The following is a 24,320-nucleotide window of genomic DNA, read 5'->3' as shown; positions in this document are numbered from 1 at the left end:
CCTGTTTTTCACTCTGAATTCCTTCAGGATGCAGTGTCATTCAGCAACCACAGAGGTTACAACCTCACCCGATAGAACTGGCTGTGAGCAACGCTGTTTGTCTTAGGGATCCTAACTCATCTGAGGCCACAGTGGGAATTTCTGAGCTGGTTAGGGTCTGTGTCCTCAGGTGTGACATATTTGAGCTGCTTGGTATTGGTGTCCAGGATGAGCAGGCTCGGAACTATTTGTGGATCTCTGTCCCAGGTATGGAGTCTCTGAACTATGGGGAGGAGGGGTGGTCTTTGTCCAGAGGGATGGGCCTCTGAGCTGTTCATGTATCTGCAAATGAGAGTGTTCTTGAGATGAAGGCTGGATAGACCCCACTCTCACGGGTCTAGAAGTAGACCTGTGATTTCACATTTGCTATGATTTCTACCATGCCTGCCTACAGAGATGAAAGCTTGGGGCCCCATCCTCAGGGAGAGTAAGTGATGTGCAGTTCACAGGAGCCCATGGAAATAACTCTGATAAGAACAAAACTTTCTGACATGATGACCACCCTTGATAGGGGCCCTGTGACCAAATCTGTGTTCACACACTCACTCATTCAATCTGCCCAACCCACAACAAGGAGGGCACTGTTTGTAGATGGGAGCCCAATCCAAAGCCCAGTGCAGATGGAAAGTCTCAGCACCGGAGGAGGGGAGAAACTGGATGTAAGCCTGGGTTCCTTGGAGGAGGCAGGGAAGACTCAGCACAACCCTGGCCAGGTAGTGAGGGAGGGGGGCATTTGCACAGGGCCGCAAGGACCCTGTGACTGACGCACTGTCAGGATATTTCTCTGTGTCTCCCCATCACACACTCAGCTGGTTACCGGATATATGGAATGCAACCTTCTCATCCCCTGGGAGGTGGTGCTGAAAATTACAGAGGTGAGGCTCCAAGCAGGTGGGGAGAAACTTCACACTCAGCAATTTTCATGAGGCTCCACCACAAATGCAGAGACCCCTGCCTCTCTTTCCCCCATTAAAGCATTCATTGGCACTGAGGTCAGCAGGAGTGTAGTCTGGACAGAAGAGGTTGTGAGGGACCCTGTGTACAACATGAGCCTCCCCATGACTGGAACATGTCCTTGTCTTGATGGGCAGAGGCCCCTGATGTGTGTCAAGGGAGCATGACCGATGCCCTGGCCATGGGTAACTCAATCACTCCCTAGAGGCAGTCCCCGAGGAGGGGCCTCTTTTCTCCTGTAGAGACAGGTACATCATCCAGTAGCAGGGCTGGGCACCCATAGGTGGCTGCTAACTAAGTGGGGACACTTTGCTTCCAGAAAGAGTCTCTCTGCTCCTATCTAATGCTCTAGCTTTGTCTTTCTCCCTGACAACTCCGTGCCTGTTACATCGTCCCTCTTTGCCTCTGTAAGACTGAATGTGACCTCACTCACACCACGAGGGTCCTTGTTCTGGCTCTCCTGAGGGTATCATCCATTGACATGGATGTTCACTGGGAGCAGTAGGGGGCATTCCCCTTGAGAGTGGGGATTCGAGGAAAGGCACGTTCAGCTTCAGAGGGCCTGTGGTTTTCTTGGGGGTAAACCAGGCGTTCCTCAACAATCATTGTCTGACCTGGGCCTCTGAAGGAAGCATGGGGGCTTCTCTTGTAGGAACCCTCCTGGGGCTCAAGTCAAAGTCCTCCCCATGGCCAGTACGCCCTATGGGACCTGCCCCTCGTTACCTCTCTCATCCAATCTCCTGGCTCTGCCTCCATCACGCTGTGACAGTCACATCAGCCTCCTCACACACGACACACACGTTTTCACACACACGACACTGAGTTCCACTCCCCACTTTTTCCACTGGCCATTATCTCTGTCTGGGGTACTCTTCTCCCAGAGAGGCATCTCTTCTAGGCTTTTGCTCAAAAGTCACAATCTTAGAAAGAACTTCCGTGACCACTCTTTCTAGACATGATCCCCTCTCTCTATTTCACTATCCCGATTTAATTTTAATCACGGCAGTTACAAACGCCTGAAAAATTACTTAGAGTTTGGGGGTGTATGATCCCAACAGAATGTACATTCCATGAGGGCAAGGTTGATTTTCTCCTTCCTAACACTCATAGTTGTGCTTCACACATACATGTGCTTCACACATGACTGAATGACAGAATGAATAAATTTAAACTCGTTGAGAGAGGCACAGCTAGACAGGCTGAGGATTCTGCTAGGGAACATATTCAGGGATGACAAGATGATGACAAAGCTGTGGTCTTTATCTCACCTACATGGTGTCCTTGGGTCCCCTTGGAGATGACCCCTTTTCTAACAGAATGGAAAGTCCTGTTGTCCTTTCACATATCACTCGCAGTCAGCGACAGAGGCCGTCCCCACGCCAGGCCTTCGGATTCCATTCTCAGTAGCTTTATCTCTTCTGCCAGTTGGGGGACTGTGGCCGCCTTTCCCCATGAGACCTATTCTGTGTTAAGCAGGAAAGCACAAACAAGCACCAATGCCAATGCTCAGCACAGAGAAAATTCTTTGAATGCTTCCTGTTACAATAGTGGCCACCACAGAGGAGTAATCTTCAGTTTATGAAGACTTTTTTCCGAGTCCAAGAGTGTGGCAATCTGTGGGGTTTTCCTCCTGACTTTGTCTTTCCACCCTTTGCATTATCATCCTGGGAAGGTTGGGGAATCTACGTCTGTTGTTCCCCAATCTCACCACCAAGAGGCGCTCGAGATGAAACAGTTTTGTCCTGGGATGTACCGCTGAGGGGTAGCGGTAGGACCACCCACTCTGGAAGGTACCATTGGGAGAGTGCGTGTGACAACACAGAGGGTCCCCTGACACCGCGTCGGGCATCGACCACAGTTCCCAGCGGAGGCACTCATGGCGCCACTGGGTCCAACCGCATTCGCTCCACTCCGCCTTCCCGCCGCATTTGAATTTGAGTGGACACTGATATTAAGCCGCAACTTTCTTTGTCTCTTTTCCAACTCCACCCCTTCGTTTTGACATGGTCACATCCAAGGTGGGGATGGCTCCAGAGCGAGAGATTGGCTGCCGCTTTGGGGGTAAGGCGACCGGGAGATGGCCGGAATTAGTTCTTCCGGAGCGCGAGTATACGCGGAAGTCCGGCTACTCCCGCCCTCCTTTTTCTCCTGCTCAGTTCCCATTGGCTGCCTGTCTTAGACAGGCACTGAGGTCGCGGAGCTGGACCTCTGGGCGCGAGGCGTGTGTATACCAGTGCGCCTGCGTTCGTTTGCCCGGCTTTTCAGAGTGTGCCATGTTTTCTCCGAGTTTTACCGCTTTTCCCGAAGGGGTTGAATGGCTGCCTTGGTTACTGGCGAGGTTCGGCACAGTCAGTGGCTGTGCAGGGCGACCGTGTTTCAGTCTTACTGAGCTCTCCCTCAGTCTGGATCAGATGGCAACGCGCGGTAAGTCGCACAGATGCATGCAATTCATGACCAGGGAGAGGTCTCAGGGCTTGTTTCGTGTCTCTCCCTGGAGAGTAACCTGGGTCAGGGAGCTTGGGGTTGTGTATGGCTACGTGTGACATCACAGATGCTGTTTTGGGTACGCTTGATCTCTCTGAGCCATTGGCCAGGATTGTGGGTGATGGGGTATTTGATCGGAGTGGATTTTGAGAGCCATAGTCCAAAGCCTCTAGGATGTGTGTGCCTGTGTGCCGGGATGTGCATTTTTGGAGCTTTGGGGCACTTGAGTCCCTGGGTGTGAGATCTCTGTGTAGGCGTCTGCGCCCCAGAATGTGAGATCTCTGAGCTTTTGATTCTGGGTCCCAAGTTGTGCTGTCTCTGAGCTGCTTTGAGGAGGGGTTTGTCTTAAGGTGGAAACTCTCAGCTGCTTGGGGTCTGCGCACAGGGTGCAGGTTTTCCATTTGTCTGGGAACTTTATCTGCAGGTTGTATGATGTTCTTGAGTTACTCAAAGTTATGTCTTTCTGCTTAGCGGTTTCTGTATTAACTTAGTAAGTGTCCGGAGTGGTTCGGAAGTCAGTCTCCGTGATGTGAAGTATCTGTGCGATTCTCATTTGTTTCTGTCTTGACGACCTTGGTCTGTTTGGAGGCTCTTTGTCGCAGTGTGTTTGGTCTCTGTCGTATTTGAGGGTCTGAGGCTCGAGTTGTGAGCTCTCTGTGCAGATACTCAGTGACCTTTTTTTGTGTGTCTGGGTATCTACCTGAGCTGTTTGGAGTCGTTGTGTTAGAAATAAAACCTCTTGAGTTCTTGGCTGTGAGGTCTCTGTCCAGGAGCTGAGGATTTGGAAGCTGGCAGATATGATTCCGAAGCCTGGAACCTGACATGCTGACTGTGTGTCATTGAGCGTGTATGATAATTAATTCAGTGGGGCCAGTGTCGGTCTTGGAGGGTACCTGTGCATGTTAGCGATGTGTGTAAAGGGCCTGGCTCCCGACTGTCCTTCAGCAAATGTTTTCTGAGCACCTGCCATATACCAGAGCGCTATTCGAGGAGTTTGTAACAGGACAAAACGGACCAAGTCTCTCGTTTCAGAGACCTGGTAGTCAGTAAGTAAATCAAGGGTGGGTGGCAGGCACTATGAAGAAAGATAATACTAGATCAGGGGAAAGGGGGTGTGTGGGGTATGATGTTATTATTTTATTCAAGATAATGAGGGAAAATCTCCCTGAAAGATGGCAATTAAGCAGAGATGTGGAGGAAGTGAGGGAGCAGGCCATGGGCTTACCTAAGGGAAGAGCATTCCAGGCTGAAGGAGCAATAAACGCAACAGTCCTGGCAGGGAAATCTACTTGAGGTGCTTCTGAATGTCAAGGAGTCCCGTGATGCTCTGAGTTTGTCATGTTTCATTGGGTTTAGCACTCATTGCAAAGGGTCTGGTGCCGAAATCTCTGTTTCTCCCACAATTTGTGGTCATCCGCATTTCACAGATGAAGGACTCAAGGCTCCAACGTGTGCCCTGCACCTTCTCTCCTAGCTATACCTGAAATTAGGAGTGAAACCTTCTGGTCCATGATGAGACAGAAAGCTTGAGTATACCAGCTGCAGGGATGATAGCATCCAGCTGAATGTCAGTCAGCCAGCGGATATCAGTTACAATATGGGAATCGCGCCTCATAACACTGCTACTCTTGATGCAGGGCAGGACTTAAGAAGGAGGAAGCAACTGGGGCAAAGGAGGGAGGCAGGAAGGAGAAGCTGGAGGACAATGAGAAAATAAAACCAATGGCTTCATCACATTGCTTGGATTTGGCCCATTTTACCTTGAGTAACTGGTTGTGTTAGAATATAGTCACCTTTTCTCTGTCCCTACCCATTATTTCCCTCCCTTTGTCTGTTGTGCCAGGGATACCACCTGGGCCTGGAGATTTCTGTAAATTTTTCAACTACAAGCTCGATTTTTAAATAGATTATCTATTTCTTTTTGGCTCAACTTTGTTAGTTAGTTCCTTTCACCGAAATTGCCAGATGTAGTTATTATAATCATTCACAGAATCCTTTTAATTTCTGTGAGATCTGAAATCTATTTTACTTCCGATATTCATAAGTGTTGTCTTTAGATATCTTGCTTTTTTTGGTCTACATGAGTAGACGTTTATGAATTTGTATTGATCTTTTGAAAGAGCCAGCTTTGGGTTTTGTTGATCATCTCTACTTTTTTTTTTTCTGATATGTGTTCTGATCGCTATTTCCCTTATTTTGCTGACAGTCTCGCTACTAATGAGGTTTACTAAAGTCCCTGAGAGTTTCCCAAGCATAGTGAAAACGGACAGATTCTAGGGCACTATTGTAGCTGCACTAAGTGAGATGCACCGAGTGCGGATCATGAAATCTCCATTTTTCTTTTTTTAGAATTCCTCAGTTCTGATTGACATGGACAACTTGTCTAGGCACTACTAGAGCAGAGGAATGGTCTTATTTTGCCTCCTGCCAGGCTCTGTCTCCACTGGGAGCATGTGTAGGTGACAGGGGTTTGCTGCCTTCTCTGATGCACAAACCCAAGACCTCCAGTCTAGGAGACTCACTGACCTGCTGTCTGCTGTTCTGAGGATTCAGACTGCTGTTCAGACTATCCTTTCTACAAAACATCCTGATGCAGTCTTGCCAAGCCTCTATCTGAAAGATTTCTGAAGAAATCCGATTTCTATTTCGTGTGCATTTCTGAGGTAAGATCAATTTGTGTTATGTGGTAGCTGTTATTCTACATATTTTGCCATAGCCGTTGGATCTTAGCCTTGACTGAATAAATACAGAACACACTGAGGTTTCCACAATGCCTCGAGACCAGTGGTTCCCTGACTGCTGGGCGACTCTGAGCAAGTAACATAGTGTCTCTGTGCCTCATTCTTCCATTAGCCACATAGAAGCACTAGCTTGGAGTAAATTTAACTACTTCATGGGGCAGTGTAGAACACTGACCATGTTAAGACAGGGGAAAGTGTCAGAACAGTATGTGCCATATGGTACGTTCCCGGTCAATTCTAGCTGTTGTCATTACTGTAGTTAATATTATTGCTGTTCCACATTTCCCTGGATAGTGCTCCAGGGACACAGTGTCAAGACCACCTTTGACTCACCGCATGGACCTTGCAGCATCACTTCAGCCCTTCAGGGCCTCAAGAATGGATTGTATGAGGCATGGGGGAAGGATTTTTTTTTTTTTTTTAGCATAATGAGTATTCGGCTCTTCCTGTGGGGACATTGTGAAGCCTAAATACAACACTGAGGCTTCATCATGTGCTCGTATGGAAAAATTTAGTGCATATTCTCTATGCAGTTACAAGTCTAATGACCCCTTCCTATGATATGTATAATGACAGGAAGTAAGTGGTCACTGGCCAGTTATAGAACTAGAGTATATAAAGTTTTAAAAACCTTATAGAGGGTCATTTAAAGGCCAAGAAACTTCTTCACATAGTTTTTTTTTTTTATTTTGGCTTTCTTTTTATCAAGTCTAATTCCCCTGTATCAAATTCTGAAAATCTCAATCTAATGAAGATATGAAAATGTTAATAGTCAAACTTTCATCATTAATGCTTTATTTCTTGTTTAGTTTTCACATTGCCAGTTTTAGTGTGTTTCTTATTTCTTCTGCTAATATTCATGATTTTTAATCCAAGGGTAATGGTGTGGATATTTTCATAATTTTCATAATAAAGGAAATTAATTTTCCTTTATTCTAGGAGGTTTGTCATAGAGGATTTTACTATGATTTGTGTCATACAGTATTCTGCCTATGTTTTCTTCCTAGAGTTATATAGGTTCTGGTCTTACATTTAGGTAAATCTGAGGAGATCGTCAGCCATGATTTTGGATGGAGAGTCTGAGGATGGGACACGGGTGCTAGAGAGCGGAGTTGGGGTGGGAGGGGAAAAGGGTGGGGGCAGGGACGGGGGTGTGAGTACAAGCAGAAACGGAAGTGAAGAGAGGCAGGAAGATAAGCTCACCCTTCTGAACCGTGGTTAGCTCTCCATGTGTGCACGTATAATGAAGTCTTTGAGTACTCATCACAACACTATGAGGTAGCATTTTTAATGCTGTCATCCCTTTCGGCAGCTGAGGAAGCAGAAACACGTAGCGGTTAACGGGTGAATGAATTTACCCAAAGTCACCTCCCTGGCAAGAGCTGAGTCAGATTGGTGCCAGGTGGAGAGGAACAGAGACGTGTTGTATCTGACCCCCAATCTGGAACACATTGCGGTGTCTAGTGTACTCTGGATCAAAAGGCAGATCCACATGTCCATCCGCAGGAAACTTTACCGTGTACGGATTGAACACAGTGTCTCCTAAGTGCATGAAAGACCATGGGATGTCAGGTCAGCATGCACATATCACAGAGAACAGTTCCTGGTCCAAATAATAGATACAGTATCATGAAGACATTAACTCCCCTATCTCATACTTTTTAAAAATGAAGAGAACGGAACCTGGAAGGCAATAGATCACATATTAAGGGGTTTTTTCCCTCTCAATTGTGACATTCTAGGTAATTTCCAAATTACCTATTTCTAGCTTTTAACAAATATTTATTTTTCATTGATTGATTATTATTTACAGTATTGGTTTGATTTCTGTCACACCTCAACCTGAATTAACCATAGTTTTCGGTGTACATATGTCCCCTCCCTCTTGAATCCCTCCCACTTCCCGCTCATTCCCACCCCTCTAGGTTATTACAGAGCCCCCGTTTGTGTTCCCTGAGTCATACAGCAAATTCCCATTGGCTATCTATTTACATATGTTAATGTATATTCATCCATGCTACTCTCTCCATTTATCTCACCCACTCCCTCTCCTCCCCTACCCTTGTGCACAAGTCTGTTCTCTATGTCTGCGTCTCTATTGCTGCTCTGGGATCAGGTTTATCAGTACCATCCTTCTAGATTCCACATGTATGCGTTAATATACGGTATTTGTTTTTCTCGTTCTAACTTACTTCCCTCTGTATAATAGGCTCTGGGTTCATCCACCTCCTTAGAACTGACCCAGATGCATTCCTTTTTTTCTATGGCTGAGTAGCATTCCATTGTATATACGCACCTCAGCTTCTTTATCCATTCCTCTGTCGATGGACATCTAGCTTGCTTCCATGTCTTGGCTACCGTAAATAGTGCTGGAGTGAACACTGGGGTACGTGTGTCTTTTTCAGCTTTGGTTTTTGGAAGGTCATATGCCTAATAGTGGGATTGCTGGGTCACATGGTGGTTTTATTCCTAGTTTTTTAAGGCATTTCCACACTGTCTTCCATAGTGACTGTATCAATTTACATTCCCACCATCTCTAGCACTTGTTGCTTGTGGACTTTTTGATGATGCCCATTCTGTCTGGTGTGAGGTGATATCACGTTGTAGTTTTGATTTGCATTTCTCTAATAATGAGCTTCTCTGGTGCCTCAGATGGTAGAGAGTCTTCCTGCAGTGCAGGAGCCCCAGGTTCAATCCCTGGGTCAGGAAGATCCCCTGGAGGAAGAAATGGCAACCCACTCCAGTATGCTTGCCTGGAAAATTCCATGGACAGAGGAGCCTGGTGGGCTACAGTCCGTGAGCTTGCAAAGAGTTGGACACGACTGAGCGACTAACACTCTAATCATGAGTGATGGAGAGCATCTCTTCATGTGTTTCTTAGCCATCTCTATGTCTTCTTTGGAGAAATATCTGTTTAGGACTTTTGCCCACTTTTTGACTGGGTTGTTTGTTTCTCTGGTATTGACTTGTATGAGCTGTGTGTATGTTTTGGAAATTAATAGTTTGTCAGTTGTTTCAGTTGCTATTATTTTCTCCCATTCTGAGGGTGGTCTTTTCACTGTGTGTATAGTTTCCTTTGCTATGCAAAAACTTTTAAATTAAATTAGCACCTAGTTATTTATTTTTGTTTTTATTTCCTTTATTCTAGGAGGTTTGTCATAGAGGATTTTACTATGATTTGTGTCATAGAGTATTCTGCCTATGTTTTCTTCCTAGAGTTATATAGGTTCTGGTCTTACATTTAGGTCTTTAGTCCATTTTCAGTTTATCTTTGTGTGCGGTGTTAGGAAAGTTATGACCAACCTAGACAGCATGTTAAAAAGCAGAGACATTACTTTGCCAACAAAGGGCCGTCTCGTCAAGGCTATGGTTTTTCCAGTGGTCATGTATGGATGTGAGAATTGGACTATAAAGAAAGCTGAGCGCAGAAGAATTGATGCTTTTGAACTGTGGTGTTGGAGAAGACTCTTGAGAGTCCCTCGGTTTGCAAGGAGATCCAACCAGTCCATCCTAAAGGAGATCAGTCCGGGGTTTTCATTAGAAGGACTGATGTTGAAGCTGAAACTCCAATACTTCGGCCACCTGATGGGAAGAGCTGACTCATTGGAAAAGACCCTGATGCTGGGAAAGTTTGAGGTCAGGAGAAGGGGATGACAGAGGATGAGATGGTTGGATGGCATCACCGACTCAATGGACGTGGGTTTGGGTGGACTCCGGCAGTTAGTGATGGACAGGGAGGCCTGGCATGCTGCGGTTCATGGGGTCGCAAAGAGTCGCACACAACTGAGCGACTGAACTGAACTGAACTGATGGTGTTAGGAAGTGTTCTAATTTCATTCTTTGCACTGAGTTGTCCAGTTCTTCCAGCACCACTTACTGAAACTGCTGTCTTGTTCCCATTGTATATTCTTGCCTCCTAAGTCAAAGATAAGGTGCCCACATGTGTGTGGGTTTTTCTCTGGGCTTTCTATCTTGTTCCCTTGGCCTTTATTTCTGTTTTTGTGTACTGTCTTGATGACTGTGACTTTGTAGTATAATTTGAAAGCAGGTAAGTTGATTCCTCCCGCTCCATTCTTCTTTCTCAAGATGACTTTGGCTATTCAGGGTCTTTTGTGTTTCCGTACGAACTGTGGCTTTTTTTTTTCTAGTTCTGTGAAAAATGCCATTAGTACTTTGATAGGGATCACATTGAATCTGTAGATTGCATTTGGTAGTATAGTCATTTTCACAATATTGATTCTTTCTACCCAGGAACCTGGATTATCTCTCCATCTGTTTATATCATCTTTGATTTCTTTCATCAAATTATAATTTTCTGTATATAGTTCTTTTGTCTCCTTAGGTAAGTTTATTCCTAGATGTTTTATTCTTTTTGTTGCAGTGGTGAATGGAATTGATTCCTTAATTTCTCTTTCTGATTTTTCATTGTTAGTATGTAGGAATGCAAATGATTTCTGTGTATTGATTTTGTATCCTCCGACTTTGCTAAATTCACTGGTTAGCTCTAGTAATTTTCTGATAGTATCATGGTATTCTATGTACAGCATCACGTCATCTGCAAACAGTGAGTGTTATACTTTCTTCTCTTCCGATCTGGATTCCTTTTATTTCTTTTTCATCTCTGATTGTTGTAGCTAGGACTTCCAAAACTATGCTGAATAATAGTGGTGAAAGTGGACACCCTTGTCTTGTTCCTGATCTTAGGGGGAATGCTTTCAGTTTTTCACCATTGAGAATAATATTTGCTGTGGGCTTATCATATGTGGCCTTTACTATGTTGAGGTAGGTTCCTTCTATGCCCATTTCTTGAAGAGTTTTAATCAGAGCCAATGCCCCCACAGACTGAGGGGTCCACAGGTCATGATTTTAGAGCCCCCACCACTTGATTTACACTGGGTGACTCTGCAAACCCTCCAACCCCTCTTGCGGATACAAACACACACAACAGCACAGCAGAAATTGTGAGCCTGTCTTTGTCTCCTGAGGTAATTGCAGATTTGTGGACTCACTACCCAGAGTTGTCACTGGCCATCCTTTGCTCATTCTTGTCCTGAACAGGGTCACCGCAGAGATGCGTGGACCAGTCTCCCCTAGACTGTGGACGTCTCCTGCCTCCTCTTCTCGTTGTTAGACATCTCATGTTCTTTCGCCTTCATCTCCCATGTCAGCAGGGGGCTGGGCCCATGCACATACACGCAAACACAGGTGACACAAGCACACACCTGTACACACGCATGTGCAAGGCACAGGGACACAAACAGGGAACAAATGTGTCAGTACCTGAAGAACCAGTGGTTCACACGAAATGCAGTGATTTCATATTTCTCATAGGAAAATCCATTCTGATCTTCAAATGTGAAATATACAGAAGTCCAACTTCCATGAAAGAGTGTTCAAGCCTAGATTTTGATAGAAGAAATACAAAGAATTCCATATTTTGCGAAGAAGCAGTGGTGCACATATTTTCATTTGTGAAACAGAGAGAACTCCAATACCATATAGGTTCTCCATATCTTAAGAAAACCAACGCCATGATTTTCGTCTGTGAAATATAGAGATTTCCATATTTAATGTAAGGAAGTCACCACCCAGATTGTCATATATGAGGTATAGAAAATACCATATTTCATGTAAGAAACTCAGCATCCAGATTTTCCTAAAGTGAAATACAAAAAGTTCAATATTTCATGATGTAAATTCAGCACTGACATTTTCATATGTAAAATATAGAGAATTCCATTTTTAACTGAGTAAAATTTCACCCTGATTTTCATATGTGAAATATACCGAATTCCATAGTTTAGGTAGTAATATTGGTGCACAGATTTTGATATCCAGAATATACACAATTCCGGATTGTACATGGGTAAATTAGCACCCAGTTTTTCATGTGTGACATACATAATGTTAAGTACTGCCTAGAGGAAAATTTGAGCAGAGATTTTCCTATATGATATATAGAAGATTTCATATTTTGTGGTAAATGGGTGTCCAGGTTTCACATGTGATTCTATAGAGAGAACTCCACATTTCATGTGGGAAAATTGGCAACTGTATTTTCATATATGAAATATAGACTTCAGGGTTTTTTTGTATGAATGTCTGGGATGGGATTTCCTTATATGAAAGATGAAAAATTTCTTATGTCATGTGTGAAAATCTGTTCACTGATTAATATATGTGAAAAGTAGAGATTTCATATTTCATGTAGGTAAAGTTTTTCCCAGTGTTGTATAATGTGAAATATAGACAGTTACATATTTATGTAATAAAATCATAAGATTTTCATATATGAAAAATACAGAATCCCATGTATCAATATAGCAGAAAAACCCTTCCTCCAATTATCACCTGTAAAATATACAGAAGTCCATATTTCATTTAGGAAAACTTCTAATGTGATGTCCACATGCAAAACACAAAATTCCACATTCACATTTGAGAAACTATGCCTACAAAACCCATGCTAATATTTTAATATGTGAAGTTTAGGGAATTTAATATTTAGTGTAGGAAAATGAAAGTCTATATTTTCAAATGCTAAACACAGAGAATTCCATATACCATGTAGGAAAATGTGCAGCCAATATTTATAAATGCGATACGAAGAATTGAACATTTCATTTGTGAAATGTAGAGAAATACATATATTGTAGAACACACAACGCCAATATTTTCATATGTGAAATATAGATTAGTCTATATTTAAATCAAGGAAATCTGTGCTCAGATCTTTTATATGGAATGTAAAGAGTACCACACCTCATGTAAGACAAGCTCTATCTAGATTTTCATTTGTGAAATGTACACATTTCGTATTTCTGGAATGAATATTTGCTACTGGAATTTCATATTTGAATGATAGAGAATTGTACATCTCTTGTCAGAAAATTTAATTGAGAAATTCATTTATGAAAGTAGAATTCCATGATTCAGCAGGAAAATGGATACTCAAATTTTCCTATGTGAATAATACAGAATTCCCTATGCTTGCAGGAAAATACGTGCACATATATCCATATGTGAAGCAAGCAATATTTCATATATCATGACCAAACATATACAGCTAGATTTTCAGACATGAAATACAGATTTCATACTTCCTGGAGAAAATTCTGTACCCATATTTTCGTGTATGAAATATAGAAAGTTACATATTTCCTGTAGGAAAGTCATCTTTCAGGCTTTCCTATATGAAATATAGAGAATTCCATATTTGAAGTGGGAAAATCTGCACTAATACTTTAATACAAGAAATGTACAGAATTTCATATTTCATGTAGAAAATCTGCACCTAGATTTTCAAATGTGAAATATAAAGAATTCCATTGTTCGTCAAGTTAACCTGCCCTCATGTTTTGCAAGGGACATACAGAGAATTCCATATTTCATGTGGGAGAATCTAAACCAAGATATTCATATATGACATGTAGCGAATTGCACATATTATGGAGCAAAATCAGGGTCCACATGTCATATAGGAAATATAGGGATTCTATATTTCATAGAAGCATATCTAAGGTAAGTTTTCCATATTTGAAACATAGAAAATTCCATAATTCATGTAAAAAATATGAACTCAAATTTTCGTATCTAAAATATACACGTTTCATATGTCATGTAAGAAAATCTGTACCCTGGTTTTCATATGAGAAATGAACAAACGTCCATATTTCATCTCAAAACTTCCTCATCTTGTTTTTACTTGGGAAATATAGAGAGTTCCATATATTTTCTAAAATATCTGGCCTGAGAGTCCCACATACGAAACGTGGAAAATTTCATATGTGATGCGTGAATATCTGTACACTGATTTCTATATGTGAAATATAGAGATGTCATAGTTCAAGTAGGAAAATCTGTTCCCAGATATCTATATGTGAAATTAGAATTACATATTCTATGTCAAAAAATCATAATTAAGGTTTTCTTATATGAAATATGCAGAATCCCATATAGCAATATAGCAGAAAATCTACACTTAACTTATCATCTGTAAGATATACATGATTTCATACTTCATTTAGGAAAATCTGCACTCAGATTTCCACACGTGAATCATACAGAATTATATAATTTCACAGTTGAAAACCTAGGCCCACAACACCTGTGCCAATATTTTAATATGAGTTCTAAGGAGAATTTAATATTTAATGTAGGTTCCTGAATGTCTATATTTTCCAAAGAGAAACACAAGAGAATTCCATATGTCATGTGCAGAATGTGCACACAGATTTTAATAAGTGTAAAATAAAACATTCAGTATTTAAGCAGGAAAACCTTTTTCCAGATTTTCATATAGCATATTGCATGTTTCATGCAGGAAAACCTGTGTCTAGATTTTCAAATGGGAAATATAGAGAGTTACATATTTAGTGTAGAAACATCAGCACCCATGTTTTCATATGTGAAATACAGAGTATCCCCAAACAAGGAGATCTGTGTCCATATTTCTTTATGTGAAATATGAAATATGCCAACTTTCATGTAGGAAAATCTTTACCTAGATGATCATTTATGAGATGTACAAATTTCCTAGTTCAGTAATGAAAATTTGCCTCGGTGTTTCATATTTGGACTATGGAGAATTATATACTTCATGTCCGAAAATCTTAAGTGAGATTTTCATTAGAAAACTGCAAAATATTCCATACTTTATTCAGGAAAACATGTGCTCAAATTTTCCTATGTGAAGAATACAGCATTCCATATTTATGTAGGGAAAAGAGTGCAGAGATATCCAGATGTGAAACATACAATAGTCCATCTATCATGACCAAAAATATACAGCTAGATTTCCAAACATAAATACAGATATCAAATTTAATGTAGAAAAAACTACACCCATAACTCATATGTGATATAGAGAAAATTGCATATTTCATCATTCAGGAAAATCATCATTCAGGTTTATATATGCATAAAGCAGGGCATTCAAAACCAGTGCTCTGGAACAACCCATAGGAATAGGGTGGGGAGGGAGGTGAGTGGGGCTTAAGGATGTGTGGGACACATGTATACCTATGGCTCATTAATGTTGATATATGGCAAAAAGCATCACAATATTGTACAGTAATTATCCTCCAGTTAATACAAATAACTTAATTTGAATTCAAAAACGAAAAAAGTGGAAGGAACTCTACTCAGTGCTCTGTGGTGACCTAAATGGGAAGACAATCCAAAAATGAAGGGATCTATGTATGCCTATAATAGATTGACTTAGATGTACAACGGAAACTAATATAAGATGGTAAAGCAACTCCATTCCAATAAAAATTGTTTTCAAAATATAACAATTCAACTATAGCTCCAGCAGTGAATGAATAAATGGTTCCCCCATTTGCAATATATATGTCTGAGGGGACATTATGCTTTTTAAGTATAATATTTCAGTTAGAGGAAGATAAAAACTATATCATCACATGATATTGTTAGTTAATTTACCTGAGTTATAGAAACAGAGTAGAATGTGATTATCTTGGGCTAGTGGAAATAGACCATGATGGTCTAAGTTACCCACTTTCAGTCAAAGTTTGTATAATCTCACCAAGGAAGATACTGTAATAGGGGCAAGATGGGCATGGAGCTGCCGTCCTTAGCTAAAGACCATAGAGGTTAGAAGACCAGGTCCACCAATAGTCAGCCTCTCAGCAGAGTGTAGTAAAAGGTATATTTCAGCCTTCGTCCATGGCCCTCCAGGTCCTCTGGCCTTGGTCTGGGTAGCAAGGGGTGGAGCCTGGGGACAGGCCAAAGGCCGAGTCTTGCAGAGGTCCAGAGACCTTGCTAGAGACACTCACTGGCCTGGCCCAGGGTTCAGAGCACTAGGCAACCTACCTCTGCCATCCCCACCTCCATGACTCAACGCTTGCAATAATCTGATTGGGTCAGAGTCTACAAGACCCAGCTTCCCCCCCAAAGTTAGGGTAGACTGAGAAGACTGAGGGCAACTGTGGGCTGGGCACCTGGCTCCCTCCTTTAAGGTGGCTGGGCAGGGTATGGGGACCTTGGTAAGAGGAGGGCCCAGAGACTGAGAGCTGCATCTTCAGCTGTGACTGGCCACTGGTGGGAGGACCAAGACTGGGTGCTGGATGAATGCTCTCAGGCAGGATAATCAGCTTGCCCAGGAAGCCCCTCCTCCTAAACAGGACCTTGGAGTGTGAAAGTCAAGCTTGGAATCTTACCTTTCAGCATTGAGACTAATATTTGTTTTGCTAGAGGTTTACAGGAACACAGTTACCTCACTATGACTTTTCTTCAAGAATAGAATATCTGACAGCAAGAAGGTTGTCAGAGCTAATCACATTCCTCCCTCAAGTTTTGTATAAGTGGGCATTCTTGAAAGTGTTTGGAAAGTTCAGGATTGTTAAAGGCATAAGCCACCCATCTCCTTGCATGGCCCTGCAAGAAAATGCTCTCTTCCTTAAACTGCAATGTTCTGATGTTGTTTGTCTAACTAACCCATGGGTACATCAGTTCAGTTCAGTTTATTCAGTCAGTCAATGTCAGTCGTGTCCGACTCTTTGCGACCCCTTGGACGGCAGCACGCCAGGCCTCCCTGTCCATCACCAACTCCCGGAGTTTCCCCAAACTCATGTCCATTGAGTTGGTGATACCATCCAACCATCTCATCCTCTGCCGTCCCCTTCTCCTCCCACCTTCAATCTTTCCCAGCATCAGGGTCTTTTCAAATGAGTCAGATCTTCGCATCAGGTGGCCAAAGTACTGGAGTTCCAGCTTCAACATCACTCCTTCCAATGAACACCCAGGGCTGATCTCCTTTAGGATGGACTGGTTGGATCTTCTTGCTGTCCAAGGGTCTCTCAAGAGTCTTCCCCAACACCACAGTTCAAAAGCATCAATTCTTCCACGCTCAGCTTTCGTTATAGTCCAACTCTCACATCCATACATGACTCCTGGAGAAACCAAAGCCTTGACTAGATGGACCTTTGTTGGCAAAGTAATGTCTCTGCTTTTTAATATGCTGTCTAGGTTGGTCATAGCTTTTCTTCCAAGGAGTAAGCATCTTTTAATTTCCTGGCTGAAGTCACAATCTGCAGTGATTTTGGAGCCCAAAAATATAAAGTCTGCCACTGTTTCCACTCTTTCCCCATCTATTTGCCATGAAGTGATGGTACCAGACGGCATGAGTTCTCTGAATGTTTAAGCAAACTTTTTCACTCTCCTCTTTCACTTTCATTAAGAGGCTCTTTAGTTCTTCTTCACTTTGTGCCATAAGGGTGGTGTCATCTTTATATCTGAGGTTATTGATATTTCTCCCGGTAATCTTGATTCCAGCATGTGCTTCATCCAGCCCAGCGTTTCTCATGATGTACTCTGCATATAAGTTAAATAAGCAGGGTGACAATATACAGCCTTGATATACTCCTTTTCCTATTTGGAGCCAGTCTGTTGTTCCATGTCCGGTTCTAACTGTTGCTCCCTGATCTGCATACCGATTTCTCAAGAGGCAGATCAGGTGGGCTGGGGTTCCCTTCTCTTTCAGAATTTTACACAGTTTCTTGAGATGCACACAGTCAAAGGCTTTGGCATACTCAATAAAGCAGAAATAGATGCTCTTCTCGAACTCTCTTGCTTTTTCGATGATCCGGCGGATGTTGGCAATTTGATCCCTGGTTCCTCTGCCTTTTCGAAAACCAGCTTGAACATCTGGAAGTTCATGGTTCACATATTGTTGAAGCCTGGTTTGGAGAATTTTGAGCATTACTTTACTAGCGTGTGAGATGAGTGCATTGTTCAGTAGTTTGACCATTCTTTGGCATTGCCTTTCTTAGCAACTGGAATGAAAACTGACCTTTTCCAGTTGTGTGGCCGCTGCCGAGTTTTCCAATTTTGAAGGCGTATTGAGTCCACTGGTTTCACAGCATCATCTTTTCGGATTTGAAATAGCTCAACTGGAATTCCATCACCTCCACTAGCTTTGTTCATAGTGATGCTTCCTAAGGCCCACTTGACTTCACATTCCAGGATGTCTGGCTCTAGGTGAGTGATCATGGCATCGTGATTATCTAGGTCATGAAGATCCTTTTTGTATAGTGCTTCTGTGTATTTTTGCCACCTCTTCTTACTATCGTCTGCTTCTGTTAGGTCTATACCATTTTTGTCCTTTACTGTGCCCATCTTCGCATGAAATGTTCCCTTGGTATCTCTAATTTTCTTGAAGAGATCTCTCGTCTTTCCCATTCTATCGTTTTCCTCTCTTTCTTTGCACTGATCACTAAAGAAGGCTTTCTTAACTCTCCTTGCTATTCTTTGGAACTCTGCATTCAAATGGGTATATCTTTCTTTGTCTCCTTTGCTTTTCACTTCTCTTCTTTACACAGCCCTTTGTAAAGCCTCTTCAGACAGCCATTTTACTTTTTTTGCATTTCTTTTTCTTGGAGATGGTCTTGATCCCTGTCTCCTGTACAAGTTCGGGAACCTCCGTCCATAGTTCTTCAGGCACTCTGTCTGTCAGGTCTAATCCCTCGAAGCTATTTGTCACTTCCACTGTATACTCGTAAGGGATTTGATTTAGGTCATACCTGAATAGTCTAGTGGTTTTCCCTACTTTCTTCAATTCAAGTGGGAATTTTTCAATAAAGACTTCACGATCTGAGCCACAGTCAGCTCCCAGTCTTGTTTTTGCTGACTGTATAAAGCTTCTCCATTTTGGCTGCAAAGAATATAACCAATCTGATTTCGGTGTTGACCATCTGGTGAAGTCCATGTGTAGAGTCTGCTCTTGTGTTGTTCGAACAGGGTGTTTGCTATGACCAGTGCGTTCTCTTGGCAAAACTCTATGAGTCTTTGCGCTGCTTCATTCTGTACTTCAAGGCCAAATGTTCCTGTTACTTCAGGTATCTCTTGACTTCCTACTATTGCATTCCAGTCCCCTGTAATGAAAAGGACATATTTTGGGTGTGTTAGTTCTAGACGGTCTTGTAGGTCTCATAGAACCGTTCAACTTCAGTTTCTTCAGCATTACTGGTCAGGGCATAGACTTGGGTTACTCTGATATTGAATGGTTGCCTTGGAAACAAACAGAGATCATTCTGTCGTTTTTGGGATTTCATCCAAGTACTGCATTTCAGACTCTTTTGTTGACTATGATGGCTACTCCCTTTCTTCTAAGGGATTCTTGCCCACAGTAGTAGATATAATGGTCATCTGAGTTAAATTCAACCATTCCAGTCTGCTTTAGTTCTCTGATTCCTAAAATGTCGACATTCACACTTGCCATCTCCTGTTTGACCACTTCCAATTTACCTTGATTCATGGACCTAACATTCCAGGTTCCTGTGCAATATAGCTCTTTACAGCATCGGACTTTCTTTCCATCACCAGTCACATCCACAACTGGGTGTTGTTTTTGCGTTGGCTCCATCTCTTCATTCTTTCTGGAGTTATTTCTCCACTGATCTCCAGGGGGCACCTACCCGCTGGGGAGTTCATCTTTCAGTGTCCTATGCTTTTGCCTTTTCCTACTGTTCCTGGGGTTCTCAAGGCAAGAATACTGAGGTAGTTTGCCATTCCCTTCTCCAGTGGACCACATTTTGGCTGAACTCTCCACGATGACCTGTCCTTCTTGGGTGGCCCTACACGGCATGTCTCATAGTTTCACTGAGTTGGACAAGGCTGTGGTCCATGTGATCAGGTTGGTTAGTTTTCTGTGATTGTGGTTTCAGTCTGTCTGCCCTCTGATGGAGAAGCATAAGAGGCTTATGGAAGCTTCCTGATGGGAGAGACTGACTGAGGGGGAAACTGGGTCTTGTTCTGATGGGCAGAGGCATGCTCAGTAAATCTTTAATCCACCTTTCTGTTGATGGGTGGAGCTGTGCTCGCTCTTTCTTATTTACCTGGGGCCAAACTATGGTGGAGGTAATGAAGATAATGGCGACCTCCTTCAAAAGGCCCCATGCATGTACTGCTACACTCAGTGCCCCCAACCCTGCAGCAGGCCACCACCAACCCACATCTCCACTGGAGACTCCTGCACACTCCCAGGCAAGTCTGGGTCAGTCTCTTGTGGGGTCAGTGCTCCTTTCTCCTGGGTCCTGGTGTGCACAAGGTTCTGTTTGTGCCCTTCAAGAGTCTATTTCCCAGTCCTGTGTAAGATCTGGCGGCTCTGTGGTCAGGCTAATGGCGACCCCCTCCAAGAGGGCTTATGCCATAGCCAAGTCTGCTGCACCCAGGGCCCCTGCCCCTGCGGCAGTCCACTGCTGACCCGTACCTACACAGGAGACACTCAAACGCAGTTCTGTCTCAGTCTCTGTGGGGGCTCTGGGTCCTGGCGTGCACAAGGTTTGTTTGAGCCCTCTGAGCATCTCTGGCGGGGATGAGGTTTGATTCTAAATGTGAATTTGCCCCTCCTACCGTCTTGCTAGGGCTTCTCTGCCCTTGGACGTGGGGTATCTCTTCAAAGTCGCTCCAGCGCCTACCATCTTGCTGGGGCTTCTCTGACCTTGGACATGGGGTATCTCCTCAGGGCCGCTCCATGCCACGCAACCGCGAAACCAGTATTAGCCAACACACTCCAGTATTCTTGTCTGGAGAACGCCGCTCCTTGACAGAGAAGCCTGGCAGGCCACAGTCTCCAGGGTTGCAAAGAGTAGGACACTACTGAAGCGACCCCGCATGCAGAGGCACAAGACTGTTTTTGCCTGTGGCAGCTCTGCCCCAGTAAGAGTTGACCGTGAAGGTGGCACAGCTGCTTGGCTTGCAGGGACCATGGCAGCGCCAAGTGTGCAGGGACACGGACTGCCTCCACCGCAAGACTTATGGCCCTATCAGTCTTTTCTCAAGCCTCTTGTAGCTGGCGATCAGAAGGCCTCTTTGGCCAGTCTTTCTCCGTAACTCCACCCGTTCAGGCACTTAGAGGGCTTCGTTGCCTGGGGACCTTCTCTGTTGTTTGGCACATCGGGCACACAGAGGGGCCCCCCTGGCTGGGTCCTACTCCGTAGACTGGCGCATCAGGCACTTAAAGGGGCACCCTGGATGGGGTCCTCCTCTGTAATTCAGTGCGTCAGGTGCTTGCTGGGCCAGCCTCTCTATTGTTCAGCTGCCAATGCTGGCAGTGTGGGAAGAGAGAGGCTATGGTGATGGCTCCACCGCCAAACGTGACTCAGCAGTATCGCCTAGCTTCCGTGGCTGCCCGACTTTCCTCCACAGGCATTTGCCACCACAGTCTCCTCCCTCATATCCCCTTGATCAGTCTCTCCACAGTCAAGAGCAGCCCTCGCTTTAGGATTGCTCCACAATCCCTAAACTCCAGCTACCAGCCGCTGCACCTTCCAGGGGATCTGCATCCCCGTCTTGGGTATGTATGGCTGCAAGGACTGTCTGATTCTCATCCCACTTAGGCTGCCACAGATCAGCTGTTTCACTCTCATCCTTAAATGTTTCTCCTCTGACTCCGACAATTGCCCCGACGTGGGGATCGGACCCTTGCTTCAGTTCCCCCACCTGCTGAAGGCAGGTCCAGTCCTACTAACACTTCTGTTTTTCCCTAGTCCCTTCATCCTACCAAGGTTTGGGTGGGTCTATATATTATTTTCCACTAGTCAGGGACTCCTGTCCACTCTCAGCTGGTGTTCTGCATGCACCTCTGTGTCTGAAGGTATATTCCTGATGTATCTGTGGAGAGAGATGTACTCCGCGTCCACCTATTCCTCTGCCATCTTGTTCTTCTGTATGAATTTTAAAAATAATTTCAAAAAACCAGGGAATTAGAAAATTGAAATGTGTGTGAAATGTTTGTTTTGCCATTTCTATACTATATATCAGTCCCCATTTATATATTTAAATGTTTCATTAACTAGGATATGTGGAAAATATGTAAATAAACTGGGATATGTGGGATAAGTGTGATAGAGGTAGTGGATGCGTATATCAGTTTCTTCACTTTATCTACTGCATATCACACATAAACTGCTTCTGAAGAACTCCATAGTACACTTTGGGAGAATGAGAATAAACTGGGAAATGAAATTGCTAGGAAAATAATTTAGAACTTACCGAACTCTATCATGACTGACCTCGAGAAAACACTACAGCTGGGATCAAGAGGTTGGAATTTTGTAGATCCTCCTAGTTTTTCTCTCATTGTTTTGCTGAGAATCACATCCTTCACAGATTTCTACATCCAATAACAGTGGTACTGATAAATTGTTTTTAACTTTAATTTCTTTTTTTGTGGATGTATTCATGAGTTGCAATATTATATTTGTTCAGATTTACAACATAGCAATTCAGTTGTTTTATATATTATACTCTGTTTACATTTATTATTAGATAGTTGGTATATTCCTCTGTACTGTATAGCATATCCTTGTTGCTTAAAGTTCAAAGTGAATAGTTTAAAATGAAATATTAAGTTCTAATGAAAACCATTGTAAATTACAAAGGACTGAAATCACAGTGTGCTTTCTCTCTCTCCAAGGATGTAGTAAGCTTGAAATCAATCTTTTAAAAAAGAAATAGGAGAATAGAATTATGGACATGGGGAAAGGGGAGGAGAGGGTGAGATGTATGGAAAGAGTAACATGGAAACTTACATTACCATGTGTAAAAGAGATAGCCAAGGGGAATTTGCTGTATGGCTCAGGAAACTCAACCAGGGGCTCTGTATCAACCCAGAGGGGTGGGATGGGGAGGGAGATGGGAGAGAGTTCCAAAAGGGAGGGGATATATGTATCCCCTAGGCTGATTTATGTTGATGTTTGACAGAAAACAGCAAAATTCTGTAAAGCAATAATCCTTCAATAAAAAATTAATTAACTAAAATCACAAAAAGTATCTCAAACAAAAATAAAAGGAATAGGGAAATCACCAACTACTTTGAAATGCAGCAATATACTTATAGAAATAAAAATGTCAATGCACCAAGAAGGAATCACAATGGACATTAATTTCAGTAAATATTATCATAAGCATTAGCAGTCAAATACTTGAGGTAGAAGAAGGAGTCATCTTATTTCTCTTAATTGCTGAACATCGTCCTCCTTCTTACTTTGATGCAAGGTGCTAGAGACATGTCCCACAACAAGAAATGGATGCATGCATGTGTGCTAAATCTCTTCAGTTGTGTCCGACTCTTTGTGACCCTATGAACTGTGGCCCACCAGGCTCCTCTGTCCCTGGGAATTATCCAGGAAAGAGTACTGGAGTGGGTTTCCATGCCCTCCTCCAGGGAACCTTCTCCACTTAGGGATAGAACCTGGGTCTCCTGTGTCTCCTGCATTGCAGGCAGGTTCTTTACTACCGGCGCCACTTGGGAAGACCCAAGAAATGGATGGCGTGTATGCTAAGCCGCTTCAGTCGTGTCCGACTCTTTGAGACCCTACGGATTGAAGCCCGCTAGGCTCCTCTGTCCATGGGATTTTCCAGCAAGAATACTGGAGTGGGTTGCCATGCCTTTTTCCAGGGCATCTTCCCAATCCAGGGATTGAATCCGTGGCTCTTAACGTTTCCCACATAAGAAGGCAGTTTCTTTACCACTAGCGCCACCTGGGAAGCCCCAAGAAATGGATACCTGTACTTACATCGCCATGGTTAAAAGCAGGTGCTTGAATGGAAAAACATCAGGGAAACTATCACCCCACCTTCCCGCTCCATCTCTAGGCTGAGTGCCACAGGAAGGTTGTTATTTGTTCAGCCCTCCTCACTCCACCATACGTTTGGCCAATTGCTTTGGCTCATGGGCTACCAGTCCCTCATTGGCTGCTACTGTGGAGACTGTCGCTGCATTCACTGTCACTGGACTATCCCATCATCCCTGCAAGTTTGCAATTCAGTCCGGATTTTTTTTTTTTTTTAAAGCCAAATGTTCTAGTTTGCAAACAAAAAAATAGGATAAGAGAAATCTAGATAAGGTAATTTCATAAGATATGGTGCTTGATTCCAGAAATTTAGAATTTTCTCATTTTACACTGTGTTTGAGTCCTATTTTACACATGGAAGTGAATTGGGATTGAAGAGATAGAATGGGTAAGTGTGATTTTTATATCTGCTACTGCTGGTGCAGTGGTAAAGAATCCACCTGCCAATGCACGAGACGAAAGAGACATGGTTTCTATCCCATGGTCAGAAAGATCCCCTGGAGTA

General features: G+C 43.2%; 1 protein-coding gene across 25 annotated transcripts in view; it reads left to right on the top strand.

Annotated features, from left to right (window-relative positions):
* Positions 1-3,248: 3,248 nt before the first annotated feature.
* Positions 3,249-24,320, top strand: part of LOC145537065 (histone-lysine N-methyltransferase PRDM7-like) — a 44,126-nt gene continuing 23,054 nt past the window's right edge. For 15 of the 25 annotated variants that reach the window (XM_081567571.1, XM_081567558.1, XM_081567567.1 and 12 more), the window contains exons 1-2: positions 3,249-3,417; positions 5,827-6,140. The gene's annotated coding sequence lies outside the window, so the exon portion shown is untranslated. The remainder of the gene's footprint in view (positions 3,418-5,826; positions 6,141-24,320) is intronic. The other 10 variants (XM_081567574.1, XM_081567562.1, XM_081567576.1 and 7 more) reach the window with 1 other exon arrangement.

Source organism: Giraffa tippelskirchi, chromosome X, assembly GCF_054371585.1.
Source record: "Giraffa tippelskirchi isolate mGirTip1 chromosome X, T2T-mGirTip1v1.2.pri, whole genome shotgun sequence".
Lineage (NCBI taxonomy): Eukaryota > Metazoa > Chordata > Mammalia > Artiodactyla > Giraffidae > Giraffa > Giraffa tippelskirchi.
Note: the sequence above shows the minus strand (reverse complement) of the source record. Positions and strands in the feature narration are given on the sequence as shown.